This window comes from Lutra lutra, chromosome 2 (assembly GCF_902655055.1).
Source record: "Lutra lutra chromosome 2, mLutLut1.2, whole genome shotgun sequence".
NCBI lineage: Eukaryota > Metazoa > Chordata > Mammalia > Carnivora > Mustelidae > Lutra > Lutra lutra.
In genome coordinates this window covers 73,777,058-73,798,651 of record NC_062279.1, presented here as the reverse complement: position 1 = coordinate 73,798,651, position 21,594 = coordinate 73,777,058, and the positions used below count along the sequence as shown (strand labels likewise).

The window sequence follows — 21,594 nt, the reverse complement described above, 5'->3', positions numbered from 1 at the left end:
GTTGACATGTCTGTCATATCTTTGCTTCCTGCGGGACAAAAATGGTATGGTGTCTTTTGTGTGAATTTTTACGGCACCCAGAATAGTGCTTGGCAAGGTTTTGTTTGAATGAAGAAAAAATGCTCCTTTTTGCAAAAGGGGAGGTGGTTTGTCACTTTAGCTCTAATTGATGTCAATTCTCATCGATGAGCTTGTCTTTTCTCTTCTTAAATCAAACTGACACAGTATTCACTGGAATATTCATCATTTTTTTCTTTCATTTTCATTTTTTGAAGAAAGATTTTATTCATTTATTTGAGAGAGAGAGAGAGAGAGAGCACACAAGCAGGGGGAGGAGCAGAGGGAGAGGGAGAAGCAGACTCTTCACTGAGCAGGGAGCCTGAACTTGCGTTCAATCCCAGAACACTGGGATCATGACCTGAGCTGAAGGCAGGTGCTTAACTGACTGAGCCATCCAGATGCCCCTCGTTTTCATTTTTAATTGAAATAATTAAATGCACATTTATAAAATGAATGAGTAGAACACATTCAAATAGAATACAGTCAATAATTGATGGTGTATAATCAATAATCTCTTCAGTTCTCTGGTCTTCTCCAAAGGTGATGATTGTTGACAGTTTCTTATATATTCTTCCAGAATATTCTGATATCTATAAAATATGCTTATATTATTTTCTATGTCCTCTGATCTTTCCCTCTTCAATTCTCAACATGAACTGCCAACTGCCCCTTCTTATCCCCCCACCTCCCACAGGCACACTAGAAAAATAGCAAAAAACTAGATAAAAAACAGATAGCACATTTTTAAAGGTAAAGATCCAGGCTTGTGATTTGTATAGGTATGAAATGAAGATCATATGCTGAGGATTTGCATAGAACCAAACAATTGTTAAGAGCAATCTAAAGGCATGTTTTGGATCTGCCATGATCCAGAGCCACAGACATTAGAGAATGCTGGGAATACAGTGAGAGCAGTGAGACAGGCTGCATAGATCCTTAGGAGGCCTGGATATAATTGGATGCTGCTTGAGAATGGTGGACACTGCTGAGAAGTTCCTAAAGAGCCAAGAGCAATGCCAGCAAGTCAGGCTCTTGTTAGAGCCAGCATCATCTCTGGCTCATGTGTTCCCCATTGAACTTGCCTGGAATGAAATGCTTTACAGTGAAAGACCCCACAGTGCAGAAAGGGCCTCCAAAACCCAAGCAGAGGAAGAGAAAAACTGCCAGAATTCTTAGTTCTAACTGAATTGGCACAAGTTGTGCAAACTAGAAAACACTAATGAAAAGAAACCTGTAACATCTGATTTAAGGTTCAAATATGAATGTGGTGCCTTCATTTTCAAAGATGAAGAAACTGCTCTGGGATCTATTGATTACATGCATTGAGTTATTTCTTGGTAGTACATAGTGGATTTGTGCTGAATCAGCCTCTTCTTACCATGCTCCTGTGCATGTTGTTGTAGGTGTAGACTGGCAGTTGGCAGAAAGAAAATTCCATGGGTCTATACCCTGGGGAAACCTCATTACAATTGATGGTAAACAACTTCACAATTTAGGGAGACAATATTAGCTCCCTGTTTTAAAGGACGCAGCTGGCACTATCAAAAACATACATGTTTAACGCTCAGAATAGAAGTACTGTGGGAAAAAAAAAAGTCTTTTAATCTAGTAAGGTTTGTGGAAAGTTTTATCTAATAACTAAAAAAAAAAAATTAAACAGGAGCAATGCTACAGTTTACTTAATGTGAAGTTAAACATTGCAAATAGGATGTGTTGTCCTGGCACAATTTTATTAATTTTTGTTCATGCATGCTATCATAGACTGGATAATTGTAAGCTTTGCTGACCTGCAGTTTTAAGAATACTAATGAGGAGGACTATTATTATTTTGCTTCCTTTTAAACTTCATAATTTCTCAGGCTAAGCTTAAAATTTTTATGGGAAAGTGTTTATGGCAGGCTATTGAAAATTCATGCCTGAAACACCCTTAAAAGCACTAGAGTATTTGAAAGTTGATCTTCAGAATTTTCTCCCTGAAGCTCGTCTAGAATTATCAGCAGAAAGAATCCCCCATGGTCAAAAGCTTTAAAATGAAAGTACTTAGAATCCATCCATAAGTTATTGAATTTTCTTTATCTTTTAGACCTCCAGAGTGGTGATAGATTTGTGAACAGCAGTCCCTTAGATTCTCAGAGCCAGCTGAACATCCTACTAGGGTCACAGTGTTGGGAAAATGACCACCAAGAACAGTAATTGCTATGTCTGTGACTAGTCTGACTCGATTAATCGTCTTCTTTGATAATCTCAGAAAAAAATGGATGACTCATGTCTCTTCAGGAAGCAACTCCTGTCTGAACCTCTTTGGTGGGCAGAATTCTAAAGTGGGCTTTGAGACACATCCTCCATGCTCTGCCCCAACAGGTGAACATATCCTATACAATCTCCTCTGCTTGATTGTGGGCAGGACCTGGGAATATGATGGTCTAGTCATGTCCATGATTATATTATATTATATGAGACTTTGTTTTTGAAGTCTGGATGGAGAGATTCAAAGTGAGAATGGCTATGTCCTACTGGCCTTGAAGATGTAATCTGCCACAATGTAGGGAAGGCAACATATCAGTACACCACGTGTAGTCTCTGGGAGCTGAAATTGGGCCTCAGACTGAAATCACAAATAAGAGTGTATCTCAGTTCTATAACCACAGGGAGCTGAATTCTGCCAACAACCAAGAAGCCTAGAAGACTCTAGGTCTCAGATAAAGTCTCACTTGCTGACAGTTCGCAGCTTTGTGAGACCATAAACAGAGCATCCAACAGAAATGTGCTGGACTCCTGGCCCTAGGAAACTCTGAGTTAATAAAGTCATCTTCTTTTAAGTGGCTAAGTTTGTGATCATTTGTTACACAGCAATGGAAAACTAATACAAAATGTTCTTATCTAGAAATCCAGATTCTTTCAAATATTCTGAAAGTTTTCACATTACTTATGCACATATGAAATTTTGATTGAACGAAATGTTGTTGGATACTAATTATCATTTTATCTAAGGAAATATGAAATTGAATACCTGAAGCAGAACAATGGAAGCACGGCTCAGCATTTTGTAAGGCAGGACCCTGATAGTCTCCATCTACTTGAGAGATCTCTAAGTGAAATACTTTATTTCTGACTTTGTTACAAGTTATTTTTAATGAAAAAGAGAGAAGTGGAGATTAAGAAGAGGAAGACCACCTCATGTTGTAGATGAAATAATAGTAAAGTTGTCCCTTTCAAGCACCTCTAGACAAGATGATATTTTCATTCACAAGGACCTGGGGACAGGCTGGATGTTTGAGTTCTGGAGAGGGAGGCTTGGTGAATGTGCCCTCGGGTTTTTTTATCATTCTCTGGCCTGGGCTTTTCGGGATGGAGTTAAACTTATATAAACATCTGTGTTCAGATGGGGAAGAGACCAGTGGAAAATCAGGTATATGTGCACCTAAATTCTTGGTAAAACACATTCACAAGATGTTATCCAGCAGTTTCTGTTTTGAACACATCAATGATACTTTCATGACTGCAGTGAGTCACCACCATGCTTGTCTAGTCTACCATCTTAGGTAATTAACTATCTTGAGAAGGCTGCCATTTTCCTACCTGTGAAGTGTGGGACGATCATGCTTCCTTGTGTTACTCTCAAAGCTCCTAGAGCAAATAGCCAAAAAATGGGTGGGAAAAGAGTTGATCTGATTGATGGACAGTGAGAAGTTGAAGGAAGCATCCATGATGCAGAAGTTGAGCTTTAGATTTTGGCTGAGAAAACTACAAAGAGTTTATGAGAAGACAAACTTTTTGTAGGATATGGTGCGAATAGAAAACATGTTGGGTGATTAGAGCAGAGTAATGGCAAGATGTGACTCAGCAAATTACAGACAGGAAACCGGTTTCCTTCAGGTAACAATGTCTTTATCTGGTGGAAGGTAGTGTTGGCAGAGGGGAAGAAGGCTCACTGGGGACATGAGGAAGGAATTGCTGCAATCAGTAAATATTTTGGTGACAGGGTCCTTCTGTGGATATTTGTAAGGAAGGAAAAGTGAAGAAGCCTGGGCCACAGCCTAGTCATTAGAGGTGTACTCTTGTTTTGGAAAGAGGAAAGTGGTAATGATAAATGGAGATCTGCAAAGAGGACTAGAATCATGGAAAAAATATGCTGTGATAATACAAGTTTGAGACCCTAAGGTTGGGCCTATTTTCCAAAGAGAAAATGGAGGTAATCTAAGAAGAAAATTAGCAAGGTAAATGAAAAGAATTTGGTCAGTATGAAAGTTGCTTAAATAATATTCACTAGCTGACCTTCAGAAGGACAAAGAACGTGGGTGCAGCTTTTATAGGTGGTAAGAAGGTGGGGCACACTTGTGTGAAAGAGAGCCTTTGGGGCCAACTCTGCACATTTGGCCTTCCACTACTCCTGGCTCCTTGCCTTTTCAGTGAGCAGATAAGACTGAAAGCCAAATTATTTTGTTAGTCATAGAAACTCATGTAAAAGACTTGTTGAAGAGGAGATTAAAATGATTATTGAAAATGAGGTTTGTGGATAGAATTTATCCATGTTAGTATCATCCTCCACCACCATCATAATCATTGGAAATTAGCTGACTTCCTTTAGAAAGAAAGATACATAGGAAAACTCAAACCAGACTGGGGTGTACATATCAGATATAAAGGATAATACACAATACCCAGTTTTAGTCATTCTGATGACATTTTCTTGACACTTGGATAGGAGATAAAGAGAATTTTTCAAATATAAAATCATCAAAAAGTATAATAAGAAGTTACGACATTCCAAAGAAGAGTGGAATTTGGAAACAATATTAGTCTACTGTAAGAATTTAAGGTACTTTGAAAGCCAGGACCAATGAAAAAAAAGAGGTGAGGAAAGGAACGACGACTATGTGTTCCATATACGCATGAATGTAAATAGTTACAGGGCATATTTCAACTTCCCATAATGTATTGTGTTGTTGAATAAACTTATTCAGTTACTTTGTCTCATTTCTTCATTCTTTCTGTTTGATTGACTCATTAGTCCTTACCTGGCTGTACTTACTTCTCTCCCACAAGGTATTCCCATGACCAGAATGCCACCTTCATGATTATCTTAAAATTTCATGGTTCCCACTTTGACCAGCCTCAGACTGGGTCACTCCCACAATGTGCTTTCCCTTCTTTTCCTCCTACTTCATAAACCTTACTAAAGAAAGACCCCAATCTGTGAGATGCTGGCTGACTCTAATGCCTTATCTCTAAATAGGTTCTTCATGGATGCACAATGTTGTTGTTTTTTTTTTTTTTTTTTTTTTTTTTTTTTTTTTTTTTTTTTTTATCTTTAAAGTTCCCTAGCTCAGTTCTGAGAAAGGCTATTCCCAAACTCTCAGTGTTGCTCAGGTTCTCAGCCCCACCTCCACATCGCTGATCTTAGCAGAAGTCTTGCAGGTATCATTTATTAACTAGATGGAAGTTGGTTATAAGGATAAGTTCAAAGCTATCAGAAAGGTTGAAGACAATCTTGTCAACCCCCTCAATTTACAGATAAAGGAACTATGAGTTAATTCCCTAGGTAACATAGAAAACATTTGTTGAGAAATAATTAATGTTGTGGCCATTCCTACAGCTTGTTGGAATTTATGACCCTCCATCTAAATGCTGTTGTATTGACCTGGTAATTCATTTTCTGTACTAACCCTCAAATAGAGAAAAGAGCAAGAGTCCAGATTTCTTCCCTGTTTCCCAATTCCACCTCATAATAAAAAATCACAATATTACCTCTAAAATCTTGAATCCCAAGTCCTGTTCCCCAAATTTACTTTGCTGGTTGTTTGCTTTGGGACGATAAAATTGCATTCTAAAACCATGCTCTTGAAAATGATTTCTACTGCCATGTACTATATAGTTCTGAAAGGAAAGAGTTTGAAAAATGTTTTTGGGGCACCTGGGTGGTTCAGTTGGTTAAGCATTAGACTCTTGGTTTTGCTCAGGTCATGATCTCAGGGTTGTAAAATTGAATTGGCACATGGCACCTGGCTCTGTGCTCAGCAGGGAGTCTGCTTGAGCTTCTCTCTCTCTTCTGCTCCCTCTGCTGATCTCCCACTCTCTCTCTAAAATAAATAAATAAATCTTTAATAAAAGGTATTTTTAAATATCTGAATATTGGCCATTAGAAGAATGTTTGCTCTCATTTGATTCCAAAAAGCAGAACTTGGATCAGTGGGTGAAAGATACAAGGATGCCCATTTAAGCTCAATATTCAGTCAGTTGGCAACTATTTCTGGGACCTACTATATACCAAGCATTATTCTAGCAGATGAGGATACAGTGGTAATAAAATACAGTCCCTGCTTTCTTGGGGCTTATTTTCTGTGCAGTGTCAGATAATCAATGAAAACCCAAGTAGACTTATAGTTTAATGTGAGGTGACAGTTAAGTATTATGAAGAAATGTCAAGCCTCTCTGGAGAAGGTGACATTCAAGCAGACACTTGAATGTCGGTAGGGAGCAAGTCATGCAAAGGCCTGCAGGATGTTGTTCTCACCAGACATTGGGAAGGGCAAGTAGTCTTAATTTGGGAATATAAGAAATTGGTTTCTTTGTGACTTTATGGATTTGCCATTCTAGAAGTTTAGTGTCTGAATTACCTCCGAGAGAGTTTAAGAAGATATCTCTGCATTATTAGGTGGTTGAAACTAGTCAATCTTGAGATTTTTTTCCAGCTTTAAGATTTTATATATTTACCTGACAAAACCATATGGCTTAAAACTTAAAATAAGAAAAACTTAGGAGAACAGAAGATGCAAAAATGTCTTTGGGGGAAGTGAACAATAAAACTATAGGTTGAGACTATTTTTGTATGACCTTGCTCCTTGTTGACATTCCTATTTGGAGATCAAATACAGCTAAATATAAAATAGGATGGGGGCGTGATGAATCAGAAGTTAAAGTAATTTAGGTCATTCAGTTATGCACAGATGCATAACTACTCGCCAAATGATTCAGAAATCATAGGAAATGACTTATAAGAGCTGATACCAAGCTTTGTATGGAAAGTAATTTTATAAGAAACAATTGTTTATAACTCTTGCATGATGCATCATTTTAAATTAGAAAACCAGAAACGGTTGAAGAAGTATTTATAAGTTTCTTTGAGCTCTTCTGAAGACAAGCATTTCCACAGATTTTCATTTTTATTTCTATTAAAATTTTTACTTTAATTTTTAAAAAGTCAGGTAGCACATAAAGATAATTAGAATTACAATTTATTTACTGTTGGAGTTTAAAAAAGTGGACTGGTTTATGTTTTTGTGTCTGAGCCTCAGAGAAGGAAATATATTTTAAAATTAAAGGATGTTGATATTACCTAGAAAACTCCTAGAATTATAGCATTTTATCTTTTGGAGTAAAAGGTACATGCCATAAGTGATAGGTAAAAAAGTGAGCATATTTTAACGTCAGAACTTGACATTAAAAATAGACTCACATGGACAATTTTGTACGTCATGTCTTAACTTTAATCAAGTAGTTTTGTAAACCAGAAAGAGCTCTATTTTATTCATGCATATGTACCTCCCTTCTCCTTCTAAATTGAATACCTATCAAAATCAGTGAAAACTATACACAGAAATTGGGAAGTACACACGGTGGGAAGGAGAATAGAGACCAGTAGGCATTACAGGAAGGGAAAATTGAGTGCCAAAGAGTAAAATATTTGTGAAGCATCACATTGTCAGTCAAAAGAAAGTGCTAGGAATTGAACACACAAGAGTTTCTAGTCTCTGGGCCAACTCCAAGCTAATTCTCCCCTTTAACTGGCATTTATGGAGAACAGATGTGGTGCCACTGTAGTGTATGTGAAATTAGTTTTGCCTACTTCTTTTCTGAACATATATGTGTATTACACATGTATATTTAGCTAAAGAAGGACCATATTTTGCCAAATTCTCATCCAACATATTTTTCTAGTAGCTTAGGGGATGACTGGAAGAACTTGGGAAGGAGGCCAAGGGATGATAAATGAGAGTGATTAGGGCAAAATGGAGGTGGGAAGATGTCATGCTTTTAGCACGCATGGTTGATAGCATTGTTCCTGCTTTGTTTTTGTGTTTTCAAATGAGGATATCATCAGGGAGACCAATGAGCCTGAATTGTATAAAATATAAGAGATTACAGAAGAGAAACAGCTACTCAAAGCCAAGCTTTCAGGACGTCTTTCATGGAGACCACAGGCCTTCAGTCTAATGAAGAGTGAGAACTATTTGAACAGTGAGTGAAATAAAACAATTAACAGAGCCACATGGGGGCCAGGCACTATAGTTTAGTGAAGAATACTGTACTTAGGAATAGCATTATCATTCACAAAATGATATGTATATCATCCCACTCTTAATTTGTGTAAGCTTGTTTCTTGTTTCCCATAATTGGCTTGAGCACAGGAAACTTGTGAAATTTAGGAGAACTTGGGGGGAAAACTCATGTTGAGAACTCATCTCGAATTCACCCACAATAACTGGCACTTAGAAACCATTGGCAAATTGAAGCTGAGGATAAGCAAAAGAATGTTTGTCATGTTTTCAAGGAGTTTCTGACCTCTTAGCATTCACTCAAGCTGTTCCTTCTGTAAAGAAAACTTGTGCATACAACCTAAGTTGCCTAACACTTAGTTACCTTTCAGATGTTGCTCCGGACATTTTTCCTAGAAAGCCTTCTGTGCCCCCCAAACTGGGTCAAGTGTCCTGTGCTTGTATCTATGTAGCTCTTATTCTACTTACTGCAGACCTTGTTGATCTCCTTGAAGACAGGAATGACTGTAAGCTAACACCCAGCATAGTGCCTCCAAATCTGGAAATCTTCAAATTTGCTGGAGCTCAGGGTCAAGGGGGAGAAGTAGGGGAAACATGAAAGCTCTTCGAAGGGGTCCAATTATGAAGCCTCTTAAAAACTTACTTAAAGAGTTTGATTCTAGTTCAAACATCTACTCAGTGTAAAGCAGAGCTCATCAACATCCTAAAGCATGTTGTAATTTAGCCAAAGCAGAAATAAAAAAATCAATTGATTAAAAATATATTTTATAGCAGATACTAGAAACCCATGGGGCCCCAATTTAGTTCTACTGGCAGTTTACCTTTCTAGGCATATACTTAGACGTTTTATGGGACAAGGACCAGCTGTTATTCCTTCTCATAAAATGGGCCTTTAGGTGATGGAGAGATAGAGATTGTGGTGCTGAGGTGAGTACTTGCTCTGCAGAGCATCTCCTGTCATTTTGTTCTTCACTGCATGTTCCTGGAGTGGGGGACTCCAAGGCAAGGGGCACTATTTACCTTAAGGGTTGCCTTGGCCTTGCCCCTGTCAGCACATTTGTATGGACACAAGCATCTGCACTCAGAGGCTCACTGCTAAAACACCCACTTCACTGAATGATGACAATGCTCCCTGGTCTCATACAATATAAAATATTGCAACTGAAAAGTTGTCCTTCTCTACTTTAGGTTCCCCTATGAGAGTAACCATAGGATTATCTTTGGAAACTTTGTCACGTTTCTGTTTTATTTTTTTTTTTTTAGATTTTATTTATTCATTTGACAGACAGAAATCACAAGTAGGCAGAGAGGCAGGCAGAGAGAGAGGGGGAAGCAGGCTTCCAGCTGAGCAGAGAGCCCGACTCGGGGCTCGATCCCAGGACCCTGGGATCATGACCTGAGCTGTTTTAAAGAACAAAGACATTTCTCTGACTTCTGAGATGCTAAACCATGCGTATGCCTTTGGTTTATCTCAATCTCAAAATGCTAAGCAGTGTCACTTTGGTTTTAACTTTTAATTTTCATAGGACTTGTAATCTCATCCAGTAGGTTTTGGAGGCAGCAAATTACGGCCATCTTTATAATTTCCTTAAAAGGATATGATTGCCTCTTAAAAGGTTTTTGCTACTGTGGCTCAAGACCATTGAATTAGCCATAAATCTTGCATGCCCTTTAGATGACAATGTAAAACAACAATACAGTTGTGGGAACAATAGCTCATAAAGGGTAAGTAATACTGGAACCCTACTGGCCTTGACATTCTGACAGAGCAGGATACCCTGAGGAAGTCCAGATGGAGCCAACCTTTATTGGCCCATGGGGAGGAAAAGAATGCAGGAATGGCAAAGTCTGAAGGAGCCATTTCATACATGACAAGAAATATTAGAGAAGAATAAATAAAGTCACTCTTGAGTCCAGCTTGTAAAGTGATAGTTGAGATCACCTCATTTATGGGAAGTGTAGGTTGAATTTGCACTTCATTTTTTGATGATTTTTAAGAGAAGATAAAATACTGTTATATAAATTTTTAAAAAACTAATTTAATTATCACATCTTGTAAAAAGTGAAGACTAAATTGAGACTAACACACAGTGTTTTGAAAAAAGGTATTTTATAGTCTATTTAACTTGGAACTTTAAGATAACTTTTATATTCATTTTAACTTCAAAAATAGTTAAATGGGAGAACATATGATAAAATAGAGGTGGATAAAGACATCTTCTATGCATCTTATTATTGAACTAACTTTTTCCCCAAATTAAGACTCTTAGGAGAATAATTAATTTTTTAGCACCATTGTTACACACTATTTACAATCGATTTAGCACTGTGTTAATTTGAGATCCAGTAGTAAAGGGAATATGTTTGTCTGCCTATAGGTTAAACTTCCCTCAGTGGAATTAGGCACTGGAGTAGTTCATGTCCCTTGTATTAGTTTCTTGTGATCGCTCTTGCAAATTGTCACAAACATAACAGCAGTTTCTTCCTTCACAGTTCTGGAGGCCAGAAGTCTGAAATCAAGGTATTGACAGAGCCACACTTCCTCTAAAGGCTGTAGGGAGGAATCCTTCCTTGCCTCTCCAGCTGTTGGTGGCTCCTGACCTTCCTTGGCTGTGGCAGCATAACTAATCTCTGTCTTTGCATGACGTTTTCCCTCTGTCTGTGTCATTTTCTGACTCTTGCAAGGACATTTTCATTGGGATTAGGGTTAACCCTAATCCAGTATGATTTCATCTTGAGCCTTAGCTATTACAGCTGCAGAGACCACAATTCCAAATAAGGTCACAGTGTAATGTTCTGTGTGGACAAGAATTTTGGGGATGATATTATTCAACCCCATCATAATGATTATAAATTAAATCTTCCAAAAGGTAAATTAGAATCTTTTGGAGTGCTCTAGATTTTCAGGACTCCAGGTCACTGCTTAATAGATGTGTACCCCATCATACTTGACGGGGTTCTTGGGATCAGGAGGAAAATCAATTTTGAATTGCAAATAATAAAAACATTAGAAGCAAACATTCCCTAAAGTAATGTTTACCTTAAGAAATAAAAATAGAAATAGAAATTTGGGTCAACCAAATATCTAAAATTAGGCCAGAACTTACTCATAAAGGGATCACATATACATATTTTCTTTTCTATTGACTTTTTCCTGAATCTTCATGTAAATTTTTAATTTTGATTTTAGGAAGAGTTTGGAGCAGATGTTTGAGCCTTTTTTTGTACTTAAGTAGATAGAGTAGAAAAATGACCTAGTGCAGATTTTAGCTTATATGATGTCTGACTACCTGAATGATTTTCAACACAATTATCAAAGTAGACTATTAATACAGTTCTTAAATACTGTATTTTATTTCTTAATACAGTTTGAATAGCACACTAGTAATTTCTAATATTGATATTTAAAAAACATTTTATAGTTCTTTATTATATGTGTACTACACAGTGTAAAGAGCCATGAGTATATTTTCCAAAGAAAAATGTTGGTAACTTCAGTCCTGTAGTTAGTGCAGACAGTGTATGTCATTGAGATCTTTATGAGGTCAAGAATATCTGATCTGAGAGTTTACTTTCTTACATATTTTTATCTCTTCACTTACCTGCTATCTCACTTGGTTCCATTGAAATTAGTACTGACCTACATTGGATGGTCTTTATATAATTGGTAATTGTACAGTTAACAAAACATAAAATTGTTTTACAAGTTCTATTCTGGTGAATTCTAATATGCTATTTATGTGAGAATGTGTATAAAAATGGGTCATATCCGTACTGTGTTTCTCAGATTGTCAGAATATTTCTCAGACATCAGAATTGAATACATTAGGGATGCCTGGGTGGCTCAGTCGGTTAAGCTGCTGTCTTTGGCTCAGGTCATGATCCCAGGGTCCTGGGATCGAGTCCCACGTTGGGTTCCTTGCTCAGCAGGGAGCCTGCTTCTCTCTCTGCCTCTACCTGCTGCTCTGCCTACTTGTGCGCTTGCTCAATTGAATACATTAATCATTCCTAGATATTGAATTTGGGTACAGGTGTGTACTAAAATCTTTATATTTCTATAGAACTTTCAAACTGCTTTGCTACCTATCTATGAATAGAAGGAAATGGTGATCTCTGTGTGCTTTGTATATTCTGGTATCCTACACAGTGCTCAGCATAAGAACTCTATGACAAATGTACATTCTTTCAATACTTGATGAATGAAAATCAGAAATGTCATTTTAGACATCAATGGATAGTGATGACTTTGAAGTCTCTGAGAAAGAAAACCACACATTCGGTCTCCTAAATGGAAGCAGCGAAGAAAAAGCCAGTGGTTGGCTCAGAGCTCTGTTTCAGGAATAAGATTGCCGGAACCTACACCAATTAGAGGACGACATCTTGAACTCCCAGAAAAAGCACTTGTATTTGTCAGAGGGTGATTTCTGGTCATGGATGAACTTTCCTCTTGGTGTTTTCTTTGGGGAGAAAGCCCACTTCAGAGACTGGAAGCCCACTCCTGCCATTGGGGCTTGGAGGGGAGCCCTCTTGTGCTAACCTGAGCATGATGCACACACTCCCTTGTTATTCCCGCAGCGGGGCAGCCGGTGTCCTTCCTGGTCCAGCCAAAACTTTACACTCTGTGCAGCGAGCTCTGATGAGTCCAGATGCTGGCTGTGTTCTTTACACATGGCATGATCTTTGCATTTCAACTGTTGGGGCCTTTGTTGTCAGGGCATGTCTGGGGTTCCGGAGAGTTTGTGTGGGTGCATGATGGAGAGGCCCAGAATCCAGGCAATTGTCTCACTGCCAGGACCGGACAGGCTTAAGGAGGACACCGTATTTATGTGTGTGTTATTAAAAGCCCGGGGCAGGACGTCAGAACACCTATAGCACCGACCGCCCCAATCCTTCCATTCAGTAGCTGTGATTTTTAGCAAACCACAGGTGAATGTTCTGAGCTTCGGTTTCACTTCTGAAAGTCAAATCTTGGGGCATGAAACAAGATAGATTCTGCATTTCTGAGATGCTGCATTTGCAGTATGAAAGGCCCTCTGTTGCCTCACAAGAGGTGGATGGACCACCTGGCAAGGAACAGTGAACAATTTCTTCATGATAGACTTTCTTGTGTAACAGACAAAGGAACAAACCCCATTCATATTGCATTCTCTATGCAACAGATTTGCTTGCCTAACCTGACCCTGGAATGTAGACCCTACATCACTAGTGACAGTTCAGCGCTGGAAGGAGATCTGTATCAGCCACATCTTTTGCACCACTTGGCATCCTTTGACCTCCTGTTTCTGGATCCTTTGGCTGCCGGTGTTGTTCCAGCAGCCACTGTGCAACCAGCTTTGCACAGACTTGTCGGACTCTCGGGACACTCAGTGAATGTGGTTCTCTTGTTCCTGCTGAGGTCCAGCGGTTTCCTGAGCATGGATATATGGGACTGGTTTGTGTCCATTCAAGCCAACTATTCTTTCCTGTTCTATTATCACTGTATCATGGGATCATAAGTAGGAATGACAGCTTACCACAGCTAAATTCTCTAGACATGATGTTACACCATGACAAGACAAACAGGTTCTAACCTCACCATTTCTAATACTACAGTAGCTTGGCTTTATTTAGGAACATGTTTCCTTCATTTTAACATTTAGTCTTACACCTGGTATCCCTCACATTTCCAGAGATCGCATTAGGCCTTTTGCTTTTGTGAAAGACCTATGTTGGTACCTGTTTTCACTAACTGAAAGAAATCTGAGGAGGATTTTTGCTTTTATGAAAAAGGCAGAGAGTGAAAATAGCGTTTGGTGTCTGTTTCCCAGTGAGTCATTAGGGAGGTAGCGCGCACCCCGAGAGTGTCCACAGTGTCGCCGTCAAACTCCTTCCCTGGGAATTACACTCGGGTGCCAAACCGCCAGAACTTCAAATTGTGTCTGTGAGCATCTGTGCTTTATCTCAATTTAGTTTGTGCATCTGTTAGCGACACGTCTCCTAAGGTATCAGAAAAGCATAAGAGAGGTTACCTTCTGAATCTGGTAACGCTCAAAACATTTTCCATATAAATGAATGATTGTTGCTGCTTTGCTCTAGGTCGTTTTGGCTTATGAAAGCTTCAGAGAACACTCTACTTTCGGAGACTGGGGGAAGCTGCAGTTAGAATAATGCCAGGGTAAGCAACTTGATTTCATTTTGGGTATTGGATGTTAATATTATTACGTTAAAAAATAATATAACATTGTATTTTAATATAGTCATGTTTCTCAGTGGCTCCTTGGGGTTTTGTACAAATTCGGGGAAAGGTGGAATTGCTGAAGACAAGGGCTACCTAGTAGTGACTCTGGGACTGGGTCGTTGAATACTGTAGTCACTGCCAAGATAGATAACGTCGGTTCGAGGACAAAGGGCAAATGCAATTCGAGAGAGAGAGAGAGAGAGAGAGAGAGCCAATCATAGAAAGGAAGAAATATTTGTGCAGAAATAATTAGAGATCAGAGGACTCTATTATATTGAAATAAACTTGTGTATGATATCAAGAAAATTAAAAATAATGTGACTGTTTTCTGTACACAGTCACAGGACACAAACCATCAGTAAACTCATGTTAGAGAGTAAAGCAAAAACACCTAAAGACTTGGAAAAGACAATCTAATCTAAGGTTATCTGAGATCAAGTCCCTGTCCACTCATGATTCAGCCTAATTCAAGAAAGGTTTATTGAACCCCTACCACATACAACACGTTAAGCTACACAGGAAGGGTGATGCAGATTAAATAAGTAATTGCAGACTTCAAAAGATTTACACTTTGAAGATAAGCCAAGCAAAAAATATTTGAAATACAAGGTAGAACATGATAAGCACACAAGAAACACAGACACAATTTTATTTAATTTCCAAGTAAGATTAAATCAATTTTGTTGGGGATCAAAAATGACTTTGTGATAGACAAAGCCCCCCTTCCCTGCCCCTCCAGATTCACACACATATAAATAATTATTGTCAAAAAACATATGGAAACATATGTAACCTCACTTATAATTGAAGGAATATGAATTAAAACAAATGTAGTGGGAAGAATTTATTTTAAATGCTTAAATTTATCTCTCTCCATGTCAGGTTTATGTCTCAGTAAGATCTACCTAGACCACCCATATAAGATAGGAGCCCACATCACTCTCTTTTCCCTTACTCTGAATTACTTCCTTCATAATTCTAACACTGTAAAGAATTACATATACATACATACTATATATATACTATATACATGGTGTACTACTTGTATACCATATATAATATATGGTATTTTACAGAATTTATATTAAATACAAAATACATAAAATACAATTTTGTTTATTCCATAGATAAAATAAACTATAAACAAAGAAATAATAAATACTGTTTATCTAATCTGTGAAATGTGAGCACAATAAGGGGAAGGACTTCAATGTATTCCATTCACTGCTGTATCCTTAGCTCCTGGAGCAAACCTGGCAGAAGGTAGATGCTTAATAAATTTCTGGAATAAAGGAAAAAATGACTGAAAGCAAGTCTTCAATTTTTTTCCTCCGCACGGAGAGCCAAAAGATCATAAGATCTCAAGATCAGACATCCAATTAGTGGGGAAAGGACTCTTGCTTAGCTCTCTGGCATTTTCTAAGCCCTAATTATCAGAACAAGAGCACAGAGGGTTCTTGGGCAGTGGCCTGAGAAGTAATAAAATGATACTTTGCTTCTTACTCAGTATTTCCTGAAGCACATTCTCCTCAGAAACCTTACAGCGAGGAAGGTGCTGCCAGCAGAAGAGGATGTGGGCATTTCTCGGTGCTGCCTGAGATACCATCTTGGTTGTGAAAGCCTCCAACCTGCAACCCCCACAACAGCAGGTACGATTTTCAGGATCAAACTGGCTACGGTTGTTTTAACAATGCCCAAATGAGAGCAAGTAGACAGCATCACACTTGCCTAGTGGGAGTATAACTTGGCCTAGAGTTTCAGAAGTATCATTTTATAACATTTATCAAATGTCATTTCATTTTAGAAATTCCTTTTTCAGGAATGTCTGTCAGGAATCTGAGAAGGCAGTGTGGTGAAATGGTTATAAGCAGAGATTTTGTAGGTCAGAGGAACTGAGTCGGAGCCCTGCCTTCTGCACTTACTGGTTGGCAGGAGGCAAGTGACTTACCTTTTCAAGGCTGTTCTCTCCTCACATATGGAATGAGACTCATGACAATGAGGGTTAAATGAGGTAACTCGGGTATTTAGCCCAGTGACAGGCACAAAGTAAAGAGTAAATAAATGATGGTAGTTATGACTATGTTAGACGTGCACAGAGATATTAATTTCAGTATTACTTATAGTTGCAGAAAATTAGAATCCAGCTAAATACCAAGTAGTAGGGCACAGGGTAATACATTTTGTCATTCATGCTATGGAAAACTATGGAGCAGTTAATGATAATATTTTGAAGAATATTTAATGACATAAAAATGTCCAATAGGGGGAAAAAAGCTAATGTGTTCCAATGATTACTATATGATACCCTGTGCTGGTTTTAATATTTTTAAAAAATCTACATAATAAACCTACAATATAGGTACATTTTCTCTATTTATAATTAAAGAAATTAAGTCCTTTGAGATTACATAGTTGGTAATTGGCAGAATTTATTGTTGAACTGTACTCACAGAGAAAACAGATTGGAATTTTATATCTGTATTTATCTATAAATGTATAGATATGTATATTTATATCTTTATGTGTATAGATATGTATGTATCCATGTACATGCATATATGTGTGTGTGTGTGTGTGTGTGTGTGTGTGTGTGTGTATGTGTGTGTATGAACAAAGTTCTGGATGGTAAGATTTCAGGCAAGTGTTTTTTGTTTTTGTTTTTTGTTTTTGTTTTCTCGTTGAGGACGGAGAGAGGGAGCTGGGGAGGAGCAGAGGGAGAGAAAGAATCCCAAGCAGACTCCATGCCCAGTGTGGAGCCTGATGTGATGCTCGCTTTCACAATCCTGAGATCACGACCTGAGCCGAAATCAAGAGTCAGACACTTAACTTACTGAGCCACCGAGGCACCCCAAGTTTACTTATGTTTAAAATGATTTTGTATTTTCCAAATTTATGCAATAGATATATATTAGTTTGATAAAAGAAAAATTATGAATAGGTCAAAATAATAGAAAAGTCTTTTTAAAGGAGGTAGTATAGAGAGACTGACAGGAAAGAACATGGAAAACACAGAAAAGTTGGGCATCCCTGGTGTATCTGGCTAATCGGAGTCTCGCGTTAGTCAATCAACACATAAGTAGAGGCAAAGTGGCTTTGAGTTTCTTGATCAAGTTTATGCACAAACAGTTCAGTTAGCAAATATTTTCAAAGACAAGAGTCATTTTCTCTGAAGTTAATCAGGTTAAAGAGAAATGACTTTATTTTGTTTATATCGGGTTTGAGGTTTCAGGATGACATATATAATATTTTTAAGGAAAGTGGAAATAGAGTGACAGTAGCTTTTGATAAAGAGGCACAACTGAAGTCATTGCTAAAAGGTAGTGAGTGAGTGTAATCTCTCTGAATGAGAAAGAAATGTCATCTTGATGAAAACATCAGCGTTTAGGGGAAATGAAAAGGAAAATGAGCCAGAGAAGGAAACCCAAAAGTAACTTTCATGGGAGCAAGGAAGATACTGTAGTCAAGAAAATAAGGAAAACATGATATGCTGTTGAGAGGTCAAGGAGGGTGAAGAGTGAGAAAAGGTAATTGGATTTGGTGCTTAGGATTTATCTACAGTTTCAAAACTTTGGTGGCAGCAGAAGCTGGGTTGTAAACTGTTAGACTGTGTGGATGTGAATCAAGTTTAAGAGGCAACTACTATTCAAGAGGTTTGATGCCTGGGAAGGGTTATTTCTATGGTGAAAGGATAAGGGTGTGAGGTACAGGGAGATAAATCAGCAGTAAAGAAGTTGTATGAGGGAGAAAGGCAAAAACGGCTGGAAAAATTCCCAAGGGATGTTATACAGAACGAGATCAAAAGTGAGTAGAGTGAGTTACTTTGGCAAAAAGAAGAGGTATCTTTTCCCCCTCAGATAGCAAAGAGAACAAGAACAGGATTGCAAATACCCAGGGAGGTTTTATAGATACTGTGAGAGATTAGGAAAATTGAGGAATCTTGTTTCATAGGGTCTCAATTTTCTTGGTTAAATGGGAAATATGGTCATCTGTCTAGAATAAAAGATAATGGGTGGGATTGGTTACTTAAGGATAGCAAAAAAGATGCGTGAAAATCATTGCGGGAAGACAATGCAGATCATTACACTGAGATAGATGGAACAATTTCCAGGTAACAATGTGCCCATGTGATCTTGGAGAGCACGATTTTCCCTTTCAGATTACTCAGTGTCTTTGGCAGTTCTCAGATGCCTGGGACCTTGCTCAAGAAATAATATTCTTGAGCATTTATGGAGTGATCTGCAGTTTATAAAATTCATTTGCACGTCCTTTCATACAGAATAAACTGGTAGTTGGACTTGATCAAGACAGGCAATGGACAGGGTGGGAATTTTCCTGTAATGTTGGGGTGGGCTGCCTTAAAAATGTTGCCCCCAAATGCACAGAGGAGCAATGAAACCATGCCAGTATGTGGGATGAGGAGACTAGAGATCATATGAGGTTAAAGGGCATATTCTGTAGCAACAGCAGGAAGTGTGGGAAGTTAGGATTTTGTGGTCAGAGAGAATTCTGTTTTGCTTTATGACATATATTATAAAAAAAAATCTCCCAAACTTCTAGCTTCTTAATTAATGAAAAAAAAGGACTTCTTTTATTAATTTCTGGAGATATTTTATCATATAAATAAATTATTAAATTTAATCAGATTTATTTTTAGGCTCTGAAATATTATTAAAATATCTTCTAATTTTTTTATATAATAATCTGATATTTCTGGCTTCTCTCTGATCAAATAAATTACATCTATAGCTATATCTTTATTTGACTACATCCATGTCTATAGTTATGTGTATGTCTGTATCCCTATCTACATATCTATTTTTGATTGATTGGCCTTGCTTTAAACTTATACATTAACTTAGCTGATATTTCATTCATTCATATCCATATTCATTGCATTCATATCCAGAAAGAAAGTATGAATTCTTTACTTCTCCAAACAAGAAAGAAAAATCCCCTAAATTTCCCATCATATGACTCATGTTTGATGTGTGTTTGTTTTTTTAAAAATCTGGACACTTTATTAAGTTTTTAATATAATTCTAATAATTTATTTTATTTTAAAATATATTTATTTATTTATTTGAGAGAGAGAGAGAGCACGAGAGAGACAGAGATATGAGAGAGAGAGAGAACATGAAAGAACCACAAGGGACAGAGGGAGAGGGAGAAGTAGACTCCCCACTGAGCAGAAAGCCCAATGAGGGACTCATTCCCAGGACTCTGGGATCATGGCCTGAGCTGAAGGCAAACACTTAACCAGCTGAGCCAACCAGGCGCCCCTCTAATAATTTGCTTTAGTTGATTTTGGGGGTTTTATAGATAAAATAATAATAAAAATGATTGCTTTTCTCTCCGTATTTATAGGATTTTTTTTTCATTTTCTTTATTTTATAACCAGAGCTTTCATTTCTTCATTTATTGCAAAACTAGAATTTTAATCACAGTATTAATAAACTTAAGCTTATATTTTTATTTAAAAGAAATGCTTTCAAAAATGCCATTTCAGTATTTAACATAGGTATTCTTTATTATGTTACCGAACATTGGAATGATGTATTGGAACTTATTAGAAAACTTCTCTGGCGTAGTTCTGTAATTTTAGGAAGCCCCTTCCAGCCAAGTAAAGCCTGCAAGACCGTGTGAGAGGAAGAACCTGGGTGATCTAGGCCTGTGTTTGTAGATCTGGCTCCTGACTCTCAGTCTGCTCACCCTTACTTTATTTCCACCACCCATCTCATAAATAGTAATTCTCATGTTCTGGTTCCTCTTGGTACAACTTTCTTTAGCACAATCTGCTATTGGCTGTTATCCCAGCTCTAATCAGCCGCCTTTATTTACAGACTCTGCAATTGTTTCTTCTTGGTTCCCTGTGCTCAGAAACAAACGCATGTCCGCAACCTCTTCTGCAAGGCTCTTGGAACGCTCCCGTCAGTCTTCTCCTCTCCTGGGCTTCTTGATGGGGTTTGGGCGAGTCTCAGTCTGTCCTTAAGTCTTTTCATCATTGATGAAATTTATTATATTTTTTTCTTGTTGAACTAAAATGCTACTTAAAATGACTTCCTCATATTGGGAAATTCTTGAATTTTTGAGATAACCACACTTAGTTATAGTGGGTTATTTTATATGGTATAATTAAATTCTGTATGGTAGTCCATCATTTTAAAAATAGATTTTTCACACCTATGTTCATAAGTGAGATAGAGTGTTTTGACATTAAACAGATTTGGGTGGGAAAGACCACGTTCATTTTGTGAAATAAATTAAATAATTTCAGAATTTTTCCTGGGCTTTTAAGTGTGAATTACAAGGAAATCATCAGTTTGAAAGCTTGAAAGCTTTCTCCAAAGGGCTTGTCAGGTTTAACTGACCTCCTTCCACAAGTGTGGTTGAGAGTAGTTCTTGGATGACTTTTTCACTTTGTTACTGAAATAATTCTTTGTAAGGTTTCTAACTTAATTCTGGAGATTTCAGATTAAAATTTACCAGAAGCTTATCATTCTCATTTTGATTTTCAAATTTATTACATTTTTGTTCATATTTTAAAATTTTAAACCACAAGTTTTCTATAAATTTGGTTGAATTGTCTATTAAATAATAAGAGAATGTAAATTTAAAAATTATTTTTAGTAAAAATGTTTTAACTGCATTTATTTATTTATTTATTCTGTATTTATATACTATATTTATTCAGTATTTTCATTTTTTTCTAAATACTTTGATTTTTTTCTTCAATTCAATTACTTCATCGGGAAATAGTTCTAAACATTTATAAATATTTTACCTTTAATTTATAAATTGATATATTGTAATCAATGCATTAAAAGTAAGAATTAATATACCCATAAATTATATTTAGACTTTTTTGGTGGCTTAGCAAATGGTTATATCATGAATATTGATGTACCCTTGAAAATAAGATGTATATTATATATATGTGTGTGTGTGTGTGTGTATAATTGTTGGGGTTATGTAGAGTATAAAATCAGCCACAATATCTGGCTTACTAAAAGGTAACACGGAAGTTGCTGGGGGTGAAAGAAT

At 37.3% G+C, this 21,594-nt stretch overlaps 2 long non-coding RNA genes across 2 annotated transcripts in view; both read left to right on the top strand.

Annotated features, from left to right (window-relative positions):
* The window catches only part of LOC125094233 (uncharacterized), a 40,799-nt gene extending 27,169 nt beyond the window's left edge, over window positions 1-13,630 (top strand). Inside the window, exon 3 of the long non-coding RNA XR_007125427.1 lies at window positions 13,496-13,630. This is a non-coding gene — a long non-coding RNA (uncharacterized LOC125094233). The remainder of the gene's footprint in view (window positions 1-13,495) is intronic.
* A 787-nt stretch (window positions 13,631-14,417) lies between these two features.
* Window positions 14,418-20,531, top strand: LOC125094231 (uncharacterized). Its single transcript, XR_007125426.1, has 3 exons — window positions 14,418-14,490; window positions 16,061-16,202; window positions 20,394-20,531. It is a non-coding gene; the product is annotated as an uncharacterized LOC125094231 (long non-coding RNA).
* Window positions 20,532-21,594: the final 1,063 nt, after the last annotated feature.